Source organism: Stylophora pistillata, chromosome 12, assembly GCF_964205215.1.
Source record: "Stylophora pistillata chromosome 12, jaStyPist1.2, whole genome shotgun sequence".
Lineage (NCBI taxonomy): Eukaryota > Metazoa > Cnidaria > Anthozoa > Scleractinia > Pocilloporidae > Stylophora > Stylophora pistillata.
Genome location: NC_142530.1, coordinates 19,279,548 through 19,293,700, shown reverse-complemented (window position 1 = coordinate 19,293,700; position 14,153 = coordinate 19,279,548). Strand labels below are relative to the sequence as shown.

Here is a 14,153-nt window from a genome sequence, read left to right as displayed (position 1 = left end):
TTATCGTAACCTAGTAGCTTAAAGGAAGGCCATAAGTTTAGACTGAAATATGAAAAAAAGTCAACCTCATCTGTACAAAAGGGACATCTGTTTCTGTTGACAAAAACACTCATTATAATTGACGTGATCTCATAAGGGTCAACAGTCTCCTTAAGTTGAATCCGGCAGTCAAACGGACATGTTTTGAAATCGGGTTTAGCCACGAAAGATATTAATACCAGTCCAGTCGAATCTAATTAATTAATTAATATGCCACACAAAGTCAACTGAGATCCTTATTGGTTTGAGAACTCAGTCTTTCGCAGTTACTTATGTTTCGTTTCATTAACTGGAGCCAAATACATCAGTAAAAAGTGTTTTCGGAGCCCGGCAGAGGCGAACCTGAAGATGACAATAAATACTGAGTTTACTTCAGCTCGGCTTGGTTTCCAGTGTTACTGGAGTGTGTTTTCTTTCACTGATACATTCCGGTCAGTATTTTTCCATCATTCTCCAGGTGTATTACGCTGTAAAAGAACCAGCAATGAAGGGATTGAAACGACCTCCAACCTCGTTATTGTTTAAGATGAGCTATAACTGCAAATTTTTTAAATTATTGCTACAGGGGTTCGTTATTGTTTTCAGTTCCCCTGATGACGGTACGATTGGTTAAAATTGATAGATCGCCTGTTTCCCTTAGCTGTTATGAACCACTGAACAAGAACTTTGACCCAAATTGAAAAGCTGAATTTTGGATAACTCCCTGTTCATTCTGTTCAAACCCTGTTGCACAGTGTAACGTAGCGTCACTTAAGAAAAAAGGATTCAAGTGATGTCTTCGATTGAAACTGCTGCTGTGTTTAAAGCCACTATTGGCTTACTCATAGAAAAAGGCCAAAATATCGATAATTTCGCGGAAAAACTCAAAGATGGCGATGTAACAGACCAAAACTTCCACTCCTTGATCGTCGAGAAAATCAACAACTTCAGGTCACAGTTGGACGCGTTATCAAAGGAAGATTTGGTAACAAGTATCAGCCTCTTCGAGGAAGGAATGGCGTCCTTGCTTAAAGTGTTTGAGAGAACAAAGTCTACAAGCGAGTGTAGTGCGGCAATAGGAGAGGCGGCCTGTGATGGGCGTGATGAAGCTTTTTCCCCTATTAAAGGAATTAGTAGGTTGGAGCTTACTGACCTGGATCAATCAGCTAAGAGAGAGCTTTCCGCTGCAAAGAGAAAATTTGAAGATGCTCAAAGAAAAGCTACTGAGGCTTTTAAAAAACGAAGACCTGAAAATATCTGACCGCATTCTGGCCATGAAGTATCGAGTTATGGCGACCATGTTAAAGACAATAGACAATCCTGTTCATGCAGTGGCATCATGCAAAGAGTGTGTAGAGGAATTAAACTGTCTACCTGTAGTACAAAATGCCTTTGCTGTTAAGCTTAAGAAAGGTTTCCGGGCAGTAAGAGGTTTGCTCAGCAAAGGAAAAAGAAGGGAAATTATCTCCGGAGTCTGTCTCGTGAATCATGTCATCTACGATGTCACGCGAACAGTTGGTGAAGACGCATCCTTTCTGATCTGGCCGCTCGTTGATGTCAGTGGCGAAGTCAAAATCAATCCAGTGTATGACGCAAGAGTAACGAAAGTACTACTTAAACAAGGCGTGAAGCACTGGTGTGTTACACCATGGTCACTTGGTCAGAGGGGTGAAAAGGAGCAGAAGCTGAATATCCCGTGGGGCATCACTACGAATTTCAGCAAAGAATTCGTTGTCGGGGAATATAAAGATCACTGTGTGAAGGCGTTTGACAGCAGCGGCAAGTTTGTTAGACGTTTCATTCTACCTACCGATGACGAAGATACAAATTTATCTACTTATGATGTAGCCACAGACATGAACGACAACATCCTTGCGCTGACCAGAGTAGAGGAGCCTGGGACTGACACATCCTGCGTTTATACCCTCACCCAAGCCGGTGACCTGCATAGCAAGTTTAGTCTCAGTGGACAGCACCTGTACAGAGGACTGTTTGTGAGTGATACGGGAAATGTCGTGACACTGAGGGACTCTAGTGCAGTAGAGGAATATGACACCAGTGGACAGCTTGTTCGCAGTTTTGGCGAAGGAATATTAAAGGATGCATGGGATGTCACTGTCGCTACTGATGGCCGTGTTGTGGTTGTGGACAAGAAAGATTCCTGTGTTCACTTATTCAGTGAAGGCAAGCATCTCAACCAGTTTAAACTGCAGAAAAATGACTGTGTCTGTGGGAGCATTACATCTCACCGAGAAGATGAACATATCGTCGTCGCTGGTGCTAGACCAGAGAAAGAACTCCTGCAGGTTGAAATATACAGCAAAAATTGTAAGTTTGTGCGTAGTGTAAAAATCCGAGTTGATGGGATCCGTGAAGTAGGACGGATTACAGTGACTACTAAGGGACGCATGGCTTTTGTCGTACGAATTCTTGAAGGTTCTAAGGTATTTGTTTTATAAACTGCTGTTTAAGATGTTTTCTTGTAGTTGCAGGGAATGTATGTGTAGGGACTTTAACAGTTTCAGGGTAACGGCATCACAATTCATTATCATGGCCCTCATTCGCTGCTTGATCTCTTAGCCACAATCGATATCAGCGTCAAAGTAAGTTTACATATGATGTTTGAGGAGAGTTCTATTTATGTGAAGAATAACAAACCTGTTTCTACCAGACTAAAATCATGACAACAAGCAAACAACAACAGCTCATTACTGGCTAAAACTCCTGTTCACTACTGATACAAAAATCACAGTTGATGCTGTTATCTCAAAATCTCTTCTGAAACTGTTGATAAACTCCTAGGTAAACTTTTCTGAAACAAAAATAGTATTTGAACTACTTTCAATTTAATTGAAAGAAATATAATGACAACTTTTGTTTGAATTGTTTCCATTTGACCAATTAGAATAATGAATCATAATTGATTAAGTTTTGTATTCTTTAAAATTTGCATTTGATTTTTCAATATTGCTACTAAAAAGACCTTTTTAGGAGGAAGTGACATACATTTATGTGTGTAGGAATTAATGTGGGAAAGCATCCATAGATGACTACAATGGCCATCTTTAGCTTCTTTAAACTCATAGCAGTCTTTGCAGTCAATAACAATTAACTGTGATTGGTGAATGGCAATTTATGTACATTTATTAGGCATTTTAGAGTTTTCCAGAAGGTTACAAAATAACTATTATTCTATATTTTATGGACCTTTGCAACACGTAGTGGAAATTTCCAGAGCATTGCATGAGATTGCCCCAGTATTCATTTAGCTCAACTAATCAGTCTTCTAGAAATTTCCAGAAACTCCTTATCTGTAACAACCCTCCATAATTACATCAGTAAGGGAGTCATCCTCACAGTTGAAGAAGCCTAAAAAAAGTCAGGATTTTACAGAGTACAAACCTGTGCCTCTGTATATTTATTGGGCACTCAAACAGATGAGCTACAAAGTCGCATGTCATAAGCTAGGAAATTTTTAGTGGGATCTTTGCTCGCTGTACAGGAATGTGTTGGCAACAAATGAAATTAAACAGGTTGCAGATTGCAACTGATGGAATGCTTCTTGTCTTGCTCCTGGTGTTTGACTTTGTGACTTAGTTGATAGAGCAACCTGAACTAGGAACACTCACAGAGGCACAGGTAGACTTGATTACAAGTTTAATTGACCACCCACTTGATGGTTTTCAGGATCACCTATAGAAACAAATTGTAAATAAACATTGTAAATAAACATGGAGTTTAAAGCTCTCAACTGGCCAGAGGCAAAACAGTTGGGTATGCCTCGCTTGGTCATTATTATTTTTTTTAGTGGAGTGTAATTGTTTACAATTTTTCTAAGTCATGTCACATAAACAATTAATTGCATTTGCCGTAGTTCTATTTTTAAGTCAAACTATAAAAAAAGGTGAGATCAACCCACTCTGTAGTCTGCCATGGATTCCGAAAAGGTTACAGGGAAGTTTTCATATTGAAAACCTCAAACATTTTTGGAATTGCAGGTAGTTTTTCTTACTATTGGTTGCAAAACCATTTTTAAGTGGTTTTGTTCTTATATTATAAATTTCAAACCTATGCCAATGTGCTTTTGTATCTATAGAAGCTAGCAATTAAAGTACGATAAAAGTAAAGATTTTCCATTGACTATGATAATGTTTGATTAAAATTAACCAGTGGGGTTTAGTTACTTTTGTGTAGAAGCAAAACCAAGCATTTAAAATAAAGATTGTTCAATGTTGATGATTATCCAAAGCTGATTGTTTTGTTTCTTCCTGATTTAAATAATTTACTTTGTAATTAATATTGATATATAATTTTGTTTTTGGTGAAGAATGATGTTGCCAATGAAAGTGTCTCCAAATTGAACATTGATTTTTACTTTCAATTCATGATTTGCTCTTCACCTTATCCTCTGCACTTTTATGGTTGACAGGTCAAAGATAAAATAAAAAAAAAAAAATAAAAAAAGCTGAAGGTAACTTTTCTGAACAACTGCACACACTCTTCAAAATAAAAACTTATTTGTCACAAGGCCAAAGAAGGGAAATAATCTTAGTCCCCACAAGCTGGGGGTTTGACCCCCGAGACTTCTGATTTCACCATGGGATACTCTAGCACTAAGAACAATTAACTAACAATGTATAGGTTTGATTCTGAATGCAATTTGGTGTTAATCAGCACAAATAAATTTTTCAAAGACAACAAAATTGCACAAGCTCATAAAGCAAGTGAAATTTGTAAAAAATAACACTAGTGCCTATTTTCAAAAAATTGCATGAGAAATTATATTGTTCAGTACTTGTTAATAACTTACATGAAAAAAAGCAGCACAGAAAGTCAAGACATAAAATTTTAATAGTGTATGCACTCTTTTGTAATTTGTGTCACAACTTTGCACTTGTGTTACATAAAAAATGCAGAGGGTTTTAGCCAATAGGTGCACTTAGTTTTTTGATGTGTATTATAATGTCGAGTTTAATTGTTATCAACATATTGCAAATACCCTGTCTTCTTTGGACTGTTTGGAAAAGTATTTTACACAAACATCACTCATGTCATTTGCTGGTCAATAATAGCTAGTATTAATTGAACTGAGTGGGGTGCAATTTGTAAATATATTGAAACCTTTTCCCTCGTTGAATACGCCTCACAGGTAAGCCTTCTTGTTGTGTTCCCAGCATGTTGGGTTCACCAGGTCAAGCATAGTGAAGTACCGGACGGACAGTGGACTCTTACACAGTCGTTTATTGGACTAAATCATGTAATCAGTCTAGGCGACTTGTTACAACACTTGTGGTGAAAACTAAAAAGGAATGCAGGATTTGTCTGAGGTAAGAAAACAAGCTAAATTACAAATATGATGCCAGGAAACACAACCAAAAACTAATAGAAATTTAGTGATCGTAACTCATGTCTGATCTTGGCTCTGGGGATGAGAAAACTCCAAGTTGTAAAAGAGACTCTATCCATTGAGCTTACCACCTCCCGGTTAGCTTAATGGATAGAGCACTGGACTGTTGTGCGGGAGGTCGAGGGTTCGAGCCCCGGCCGGACCAACACCCAAAGTCTTAAAATAATTGAGAAGAATATGCTGCCTTTCTATAACATCAAGAAATGGTTAGATATTCTAGTCTTCTCGGATAGGTACGAATAAATGGAGGTCCCATCTCCTGCAGGGTTAGGGGTAGGAGACATTATAATTTCCCACGCACGAGATTACTGTGTGATGGATGTCCTCCCCTGGGTGGGTTGTGAAGGCGGTAAGTAAGATAACTCATTGGGTTAATTACGTCACCTTCATTAAATAAAGAATATTGTATTGTATTGTACTATAATTATAAAACCGGTCAGTGTAAAACGCAGACTGCTGACTGCAGACTGGGGTAAAATGCAGACTGAGGGTAAAACGCAGACTGCGGACTGCATACCAGGGGTAAAATGCAGACTGCAGACTGCAGACCAGGGGTAAAATGCAGACTGAGGGTAAAAAAACGAGTCTTAAGGGTGAAATAAGGAGTGTTCGTAGCCGTAAAATAATGTCACATCAGGACTCACGAAACACACAAATTCCGCTTCACGCAGTATAAAAGTCACGTCGTCCCCAAGTCACATGGCACTGTTGGAAAACAAGGATGACAATCTAATGTCTTTCACAAACTTATATGCTTGATACCTACAAGTTTACCTTGCCTTGTTGTTGTGTTGTCGTGTTTTGCTTGCCTTGTCTTCCAAACAATTCCAAGGCCATATGAAGAATTTAAATGCTGAAAGAGTTACTCGGTCCGAGACCTATTCGCAGATGCACAATTCAAAATGGCTGACATGTAGACAAAGGTAAAATGCATAGCATTACGACCAGTTTGGGCGCTTTTGGGAAACTTGGTTCAACAAAATGGGGATTTCAAGAACTTGAGGTTGATAATATGTTTGACTAAGGCGAATAAACGCCTTTTGGTTTGAGTTTTCGGGATTTTGAAAAAAAATTACGGGTATGGGTAGGAACACTCCCATTAGTCTCGTTTTTTGTTATTAATATTTTATTTTACCCTCAGTCTTCATTTTACCCCTGGTCTGCAGTCCGCAGTCTGCATTTTACCGTCAGTCTGCATTTTACCCCCGGTCTGCAGTTGACAGTCTGCAGTCCACAGTCTTTGTTTTACACTGACCAATTATAAAACTCCTCTTTGCTCCAGGGACAACTCCTTAAAACAAAAATGTTCGCATGAAAAAAGGCCTAATATACTTCAGAATCTATGACATAAAGGAAACTAAACTGAAACAACTCTTTGTGCGGCTAGCCAAAAAATGATATTTTATAATCATGCAGGCAATCAAAATGAAAAAAGGCTACTTGAATCATTTTAAGAAAACAAAAGGTCATATCATGTTCTAAAGCATTCTTTGTACAGCAATGTGACACTTCTGTGTGTTATCATGCAAGGTGTGGTTTGCACACAAGTCCCTGCCAGATTCTCAGATGTTCAAGCTTTCCTTCTGTATGAAGCAACTGGACATATTGTGGCTCCTCAGGATGGGATGTTAGTCTCTCTTAATAGCCTTGCCCTTCAGTACAAAGCAAGGCCCAGGGAGGTACTGGACAAAGAATTTTGGTTGCTCCCAGAGAACATCTTCAGGATGGAATATTGGTCTGTCTATAGGCAACCCTTCTCCCCGAGCACTGAGCAAGGCTAAGGAAGGTACTGAACAGAGAATTCTGCTTGCCCCAGAGCACAAATCATGGACTGTACAAAGGTCTTGAACTAAAACGTTTTATTCTGAAGTCCAATATGCTTCCAATTGGGTCTTTTCCACTTGCACATATATCTATAAAACAATTTTGACAGCTTGTATGAATGTGGATAATTAAAAGTTCTAATACTTAAACAATATAGTTTTTTAATTGCAGGAAGTTATTGGTACTGCCATAGCAATATTTTGCCTTTTATCAAATGGAAAGTAAGTATCATTTTTGGCAACTCAGGAACCTTTCTTGCCATTATTCCAACAAAGGTTCTTGTTCTAGTATATCTTCTCAATTTCTAATAGTTTACAGTTGTTACTGAAAACATTTTTACCCCTCCCTTTAAAGGTTTTTGGTTTGAGCCCATCTCCTCTCTGGAGGTGAAGACAATTTTCAAAGCTCCCTCAGCTTTAGAATTTGTCATGGCCTCTACTGGGTGGGGTGGGGTGGATATTTTTCAGAACAGTGAAGTGATTCAGTAAATGGCACATCATGATTGACTTATGCCACTTGAGTCTTGAAGCCAATAACATCACAACTTCATTGACCAATCAGTTTACACGAACAGGAGTAACAATACTCAACTGATAACAATGTTTCACTTGACGGATCCTGATGATGACTTCCGCTAGCTCGGGTTGTTGAAACATCAATAACTACTGCTAAGAACAGTCCTTATTAGGACTTCTCTTACATTTACAATCAGACAATACAATCACAGGGTAGTGATTAATAACTATCAAGCTGAGCCTGAAATCTTATTTGTTTTTATTTGACAGGATTTCTTTTTTATGGTGGTTGTTCATATCACAATCACCAATACATTTATTTTCCTATCCCTTGACAAAATTGTAACATAGTTCACAGCCTAGTGATTAATAACTATCATTATGAAAAACTTATAATTGTTTTTATTTGACAGCTAGGTCATTCCTCTGTATGGTGGTGTACTTATCACAATCACTGAATACATTTATTTTCCTATTCCTTGATAAATAAGAAATTATGGTGAGTCATCTCGTAATCACTGTTTGGAATTGTTATGGGCCATTTAACTTCTGTCACACTTAGAACTCTGAACAAAATTGTAACAATGGGTGATGATAATGTGGACATAAGTTAAAGAAAATCCATCTTTTAAATGATAATTCATTATTTTGATGAAGCAGATAAATGATGTTGGTTAAGCTTTCGTTCCTTAAAAAGATACACTTGCAAGTCTATTGACAGGAACAACTGGAACTTGACCCGTCATAGGGAACAGGGGGGAGATACTCATTTGATTTTCCATGATCTTCATTTTAGGGCTAAGAATGCTGGAAGTATTCTTTGGATTTTTGTTAACTGTTATGGCTGCATCATTCAGCTATGAGGTAAGGCACTGTATGTTTTTCCTTACCCAAATTCATAGCAGCAGACCCAGGTTTTACAGGTTGTTAGATTGAGTATCAAACAGATGTTTTGCCGTATGATTTACAGTTCCAAAATTGACAGTGCAACTCTCCGTGAATATTGTTTAAGTGGCAATACTCTTTGATTTGTAATCTTGTAACAAACTTTTTTGGAACATTAAGAATGACACGCTTAGGGCCAATTAACTAGCTAGATTTACACAATGCACTAAATTAAGCATAGCGACATATATATGTAGCACTAAAAGAATTCAGGCTTTGACAGGATTGGAATACTTGCCCTCCAGATACTATATGGGATGCATGTTAGGAGCATGGTACAGTTTAGATGGTTCTTCTTTCCCCTGGAGGAGTTTGATCATAATTTTTAATGAAATGGATTTTATTTGACCATTGGGTGAAAATCAAGTAATCAATGACCCTGGTAGGTGAGCTGTAACTAAAAGTAATTGCAGAATGAAGATTTTTTGGGGTTTCTTTTCAACAATTGTGGGTCACCTGAAAGGATCATTGCTTCACTTTACTGGCACTTAGAAGCCCTCCAAATTTTGCAGAGCAGTGGCCAGTCGCAGGGAGTTATGTCACATCAGACAGAAGACATAATCTGATGATTCATGTATCGAAAATAACATAAGGATTGTGCAGCAGGTTGCATGCATCAGAGACACATTTTTGAAATTCTGATATTGATTTTGCAAACAAGAACTTAACATTATAGCTGTCTATCTTCCTTGCAGTATGTCAAAGTAAAGGCACATCAGGATGAAGTACTCAAAGGTCTTTTTATACCTTGGTGTGAAGACTGTGACAATAAAAGTATTTTACAGGTAAACGTTTTTTGATAGACTTTGTTTTGTTGCAATGTAAAGTATTTCTGGAGGAGACACAATGGGCAAATTGTGAGGGCAGTGAATTCTTTATCCAACAAAGTAGTTTTGAACCGTCAGTGTCACTGTGTTGTATTTTATGGCCAAGATCACTGTTTCTCTCCACATCCACGGGTAGAGACATTAAGTGATAGGTACCTGATGCAATTGAACACATGCTCTGGGTTTGGCCATGGCTCCAGAGGGTTAGGCCAAGTCTGTTAGGCCTATTCCAGTTTGTGGAGTATGAAGCATTTAGGTGTATTACTGCTTATCTTGGATAGGGTATTAATTTGTCTCTGGGAAAATAGCCCTCTCCTCTGCTTGGTTCACAAGCTGGTACCCAATTATACTTCTAGCTTGCAGAAGATACTTGTTAGAATGAAGTGTCACACTCATGAACAGAGCAGAGTGGCCTGGCCTGGCAAAGATCAAATTCACGTATCTGGATTGTTAATAGAGTACATCAAAAATTTTTAATATAGCCATTGCAGTTACTGATATTTTGGAATTCCATCCAGTTTCTCATGGATATTCTACAGAAAGCAATCAGAAATAAGGATTGTATAATAGTTATTTTGGTTAGTTCAGAAAGTTTACGCAAGAGGCAGATTACAAATATGGCAAATTCTTAGCTAGCTCGTCAAATTTAGGAAGATGTTAAGTATTCATCCCATTTGTTTTTTGCTTAAAACTTATTACTTAGACCATGATTGTGATTTTGTATGAAATCTGTTTTCTTGATTGAAACTGACCGCTCAAACTCTTTGTTAAAATTGCTTTTCAGGCTGTGGGTATCGTCGGAGCAGTCATGATGCCTCATAACATGTATCTCTATTCAGCTTTAGTTAAGATTTGTATACTTAAAGACTATGAATTTTTAGTGGAATAATGCTGTTTTAATTTACAAGTCCTCAATTCCCTATCCGGTATTTAGGTAAACCTATAAAATGAATACAAAAACAACACCACTATGCTTAAAAATGGGAGTGAAAAAAACAGAGCATGGTCCAATGCAACGCACTGGGGGGTGTCTCGAAAACTTAAAGACCTAAAACCTAAGACCTAAGACCTAAGACCCCTCGAAAACTAAGACCTTTCGAAAACTAAGACCCCTCGAAAACTAAGACCCCTCGAAAATAGACTTTCTCAAAGTTGTTCGCTTAGTTTTCTGTTCAGGTGTGTTACGACCCGCAGGAACTTCGCTCGCGCCTCGCGCTCACTGTTGCGCTACGCGCTTAAAAGCGCGACTTGTGAGCAAGTCTATGAAGGTGGATCCTGGACAAAATGTTCGATTCGTCGTTTCGTTATGGCGTTTCGTCGTTTCGTTATGTCGAGTCGTTGTTTTCCGAGTTCGACTCGTCGAACTTTCAGTTCGTTTCGTCGTATTGTCGTTTGATTCGTCGGCTGGCCTCTTCGACTCGTCGTTGTACGAGTCCGACTCGTCATCGACCACATCGGGTCGTCGTTTTGTCGTTTCGTCATTTCGTCATGGCATTTCGTCGTTTCGTTATGCCGATTCGTCGTTTCGACTTGTCCTCTCAACAGGAGCTATAATTCAACCTAAATTACATGAAGAATTACTTGATTCCATACACTCTTACATGAATCATTAATGTGGGAGCTATAATTTGCTCTCTGCCGAAGGAAATGGATTCTTTGAAAAGCGACTTATTAAGGCTAGTTTTCATTAGTGACGGAGTCGGAGTCGGAGTCGTAAGAGCGCCTATGACCCAGTGAAAATCGAAAAAAGGAGTCGTAAGCGGAGTCGGAAGAATCAGAACGTTTCCATTTTCTTCCGATTCCGCTTATGACTCCGTCGCTTACGATCTAGTGAAAACTGCATTGTCAGAGTCGGAAGCGGAAGAATGAACCAATCACAATGCTTTATTCCATGCCCGCTAAAGTACAAATTTTGGCGCTAAAGACAACATGGCGGACGAAAAGCAACTTTGGCTCCTATTAATCATTATTTTGCGCAGGCAGAGAAAACACAGGAATAATATCGTTCGAAAAAGAAAGAAATTTTGGTCCTTGATATCTATCGACGTCGAGCAGCTAAGGAAGAGTATGCTAACCTCGTTAGCGAACTACGACTTGGTGATCGTGAATGGTGCTTTCGGTAGATTTCGAGTATTTTAACTTTTAATTTCGTAATTTTACGGTCAAGCTCGCACGTTTAAATTTGTTATGGCTATTTGTGCATTTTGGAAAGATGGAATCGAGCATTGTGATTGGTTTATTCTTCCGCTTCCGCTTCCGACTCCGACAATGCAGTTTTCACTAGATCGTAAGCGACGGAGTCAAAGGCAGAATCGGTGTTCTGCTTCCGACTCCGTCGGTTTGATTTTCACTAGATCGTATCGCTCCACGCTTTTGGTTACGACTCCGACTACGATTCCGTTGCAAGTTAAAACCAGCCTTTACGCAACAGCATAGAATTCGTCTTGAGTCGAGTGAATGATCGTTTTCATGAAAGTGACAATGGAATTGGATACTTAGTAACACACCTTGACAGAGTCTTCTATATTCTAGCTCGTGCATATTTTATTTAACATTCCTCCTCAGTTGGAGTGTTTGTTACAAACAGCTTGTTTGTTGTTCTTGGTGGCAGTGACAATTCATTGTAAAGGCGGTTGTTTAAGTTTACAGGATGCAGGGGTCGTCCCAGCATAGATTTTCCCAGAGAACTCCTGGAACAGTACCTTGAGAACAATTTTAGACATATTTAAATTCGAGATGATAGTTGATGGTAGTTTTTGCCGTTTGAACGAGCGGATGATAATGCATGATTCCGACGTTTTGAGCGTTAGCACTTCATCGTACAGCGAATAGAATGGGTAGGTTACTTTTCATCATCTTCTTTTTTTCACGGTAGGAGAGACTCGACATTAGCACTCAAATCTAATTTTAGCAGTACATGTTACGTTTTAATTCAAGTAATTAAAAGATTTAGACCCTCAACTAAAGCACGGCTTTACTGAGGCTTTTATTATGCCACACTTCCACTACTAAAGCACTGTGCTAGGAATTGGGAAAAAACTTGAACTCCTTAATAAACATGTTTTACTAATAATCCTTGGTGAAAAAGTCGGTACATACGAGGTGCTTTTGGAAAGTCCAAACCTTGTCAGCTTGAGAAAGAAAAGTCTTTTTCATAAATTGATTTTAGTTCACAAGTCATTTCGAGCAGCCGCAGCAGCCTACGTAGCAGCATTATTTACACCGAGAACCAACATTAATGGGCCCAGAAGTATAAACAGGTTGCAGTTACCATGTGTATAAATACTACATCTTATGGGAAAAACTCCTTCAAATTTCTTGGGCCCAAATTATGGGATTTGTTTTTTAGAAACAACTGCCTAGACTTTACAAGCATATATACATCTGTTCTCTTTTTCTTTTTCTTCATTAATTGTACATATATTTTTCACTCTATTTATTTCTCAGAGAAGTGCTTGTACACTATTCTTCAATCCAAGTTGAAATAAAGTTTTACTACTACTACTACTACTGCTACTACTACTACAAATGGAAATCTCTCATATGGTCTCTTTGGTTGGCATTAGGAAAGTTTCAAGCCAAATGGGCAATTCGTTATGTTTTCAAACTTGATTGATTCATATAAGTAAAATCAAAGTATGTCTTTTTTGCTTTTGAAGTTTTGCAAATGTTTCATGCCTTTCAGTGACTGCACGTCAAATTATGTCAACACTCTCACTACTTGACTGTGCTCAAGTTGAGTCAGCCAAGTCATTTAAGAATCAGTTCATGCTTTCAGCTGTGTATATACCACATTTCTGTGCTCCATGATGTTACAGTAACATGAAATTTAACTAGATTTATGATCGAATATGAGCTTTCTGTGGGTTCTTAATTTAATTCTTTGAAAAGTAATCAGGTTTTTGAAAACAAACCGGCCACATGCTATTCACTGTCTCACCCCTTCTCCACTTGCTAATTTTTGGAGTGATTTCAAACTATAAAAAGAACTAATGTATTTATTTATTTTATTTCTTACAATTTAATGGCATAAATACACAAATGCTGGTATGATACAGTTAATTAACCAAAAAAGATTTTTAAAAAGCCATAGGAGAATCTGCAAAAGAGTCCCAGACCCCATGTAACAGCAGATCACCCAATACATATAGTACGAATGAGATACTTTTATAATAAATACAAATAAAATCATGATTTACGTACAAGAAATTTCTTCACATTAAATTTAAAATTCCCAGTACAATTTGCAGTGCGACTGTCAACAGGCAACATATTCCAAGAAACTACTATTCGATGGAAATAGGAATATTTAAGGGAATTAGCCCTTGCATATTTTTTTTTAACGTCAGATGATCATAATATTTCAAGGAACAATAATCTAAACTAGAGTAAAAATCCACAAAAGGTGAAACATCGGTGTCAACAAACCCTTTCAGTGCCTTAATAAAGAAAGTTACGTCAATTAAAACTCTTTTCTGTCTTCCAAAGATAGTAGATTTAACTTCTCAAGACGAGCTGCATAGCTATCCTTAGTTTTCAAAATAAATTTAGCGGCGCGTCTCTGCACTCCTTCAAGCTTATCAGTGTTCTTGCGCGAATATGGGGACCATATCTCAG

General features: G+C 38.1%; 1 long non-coding RNA gene and 1 pseudogene across 1 annotated transcript; both read left to right on the top strand.

The window, feature by feature from the left end:
* Positions 1-14,153, top strand: part of LOC111347050 (natural resistance-associated macrophage protein 2-like) — a 118,037-nt pseudogene that overhangs the window by 72,807 nt on the left and 31,077 nt on the right.
* LOC148719128 (uncharacterized) lies at positions 10,424-13,040 on the top strand. Its single transcript, XR_015994170.1, has 2 exons — positions 10,424-12,373; positions 12,706-13,040. It is a non-coding gene; the product is annotated as an uncharacterized LOC148719128 (long non-coding RNA).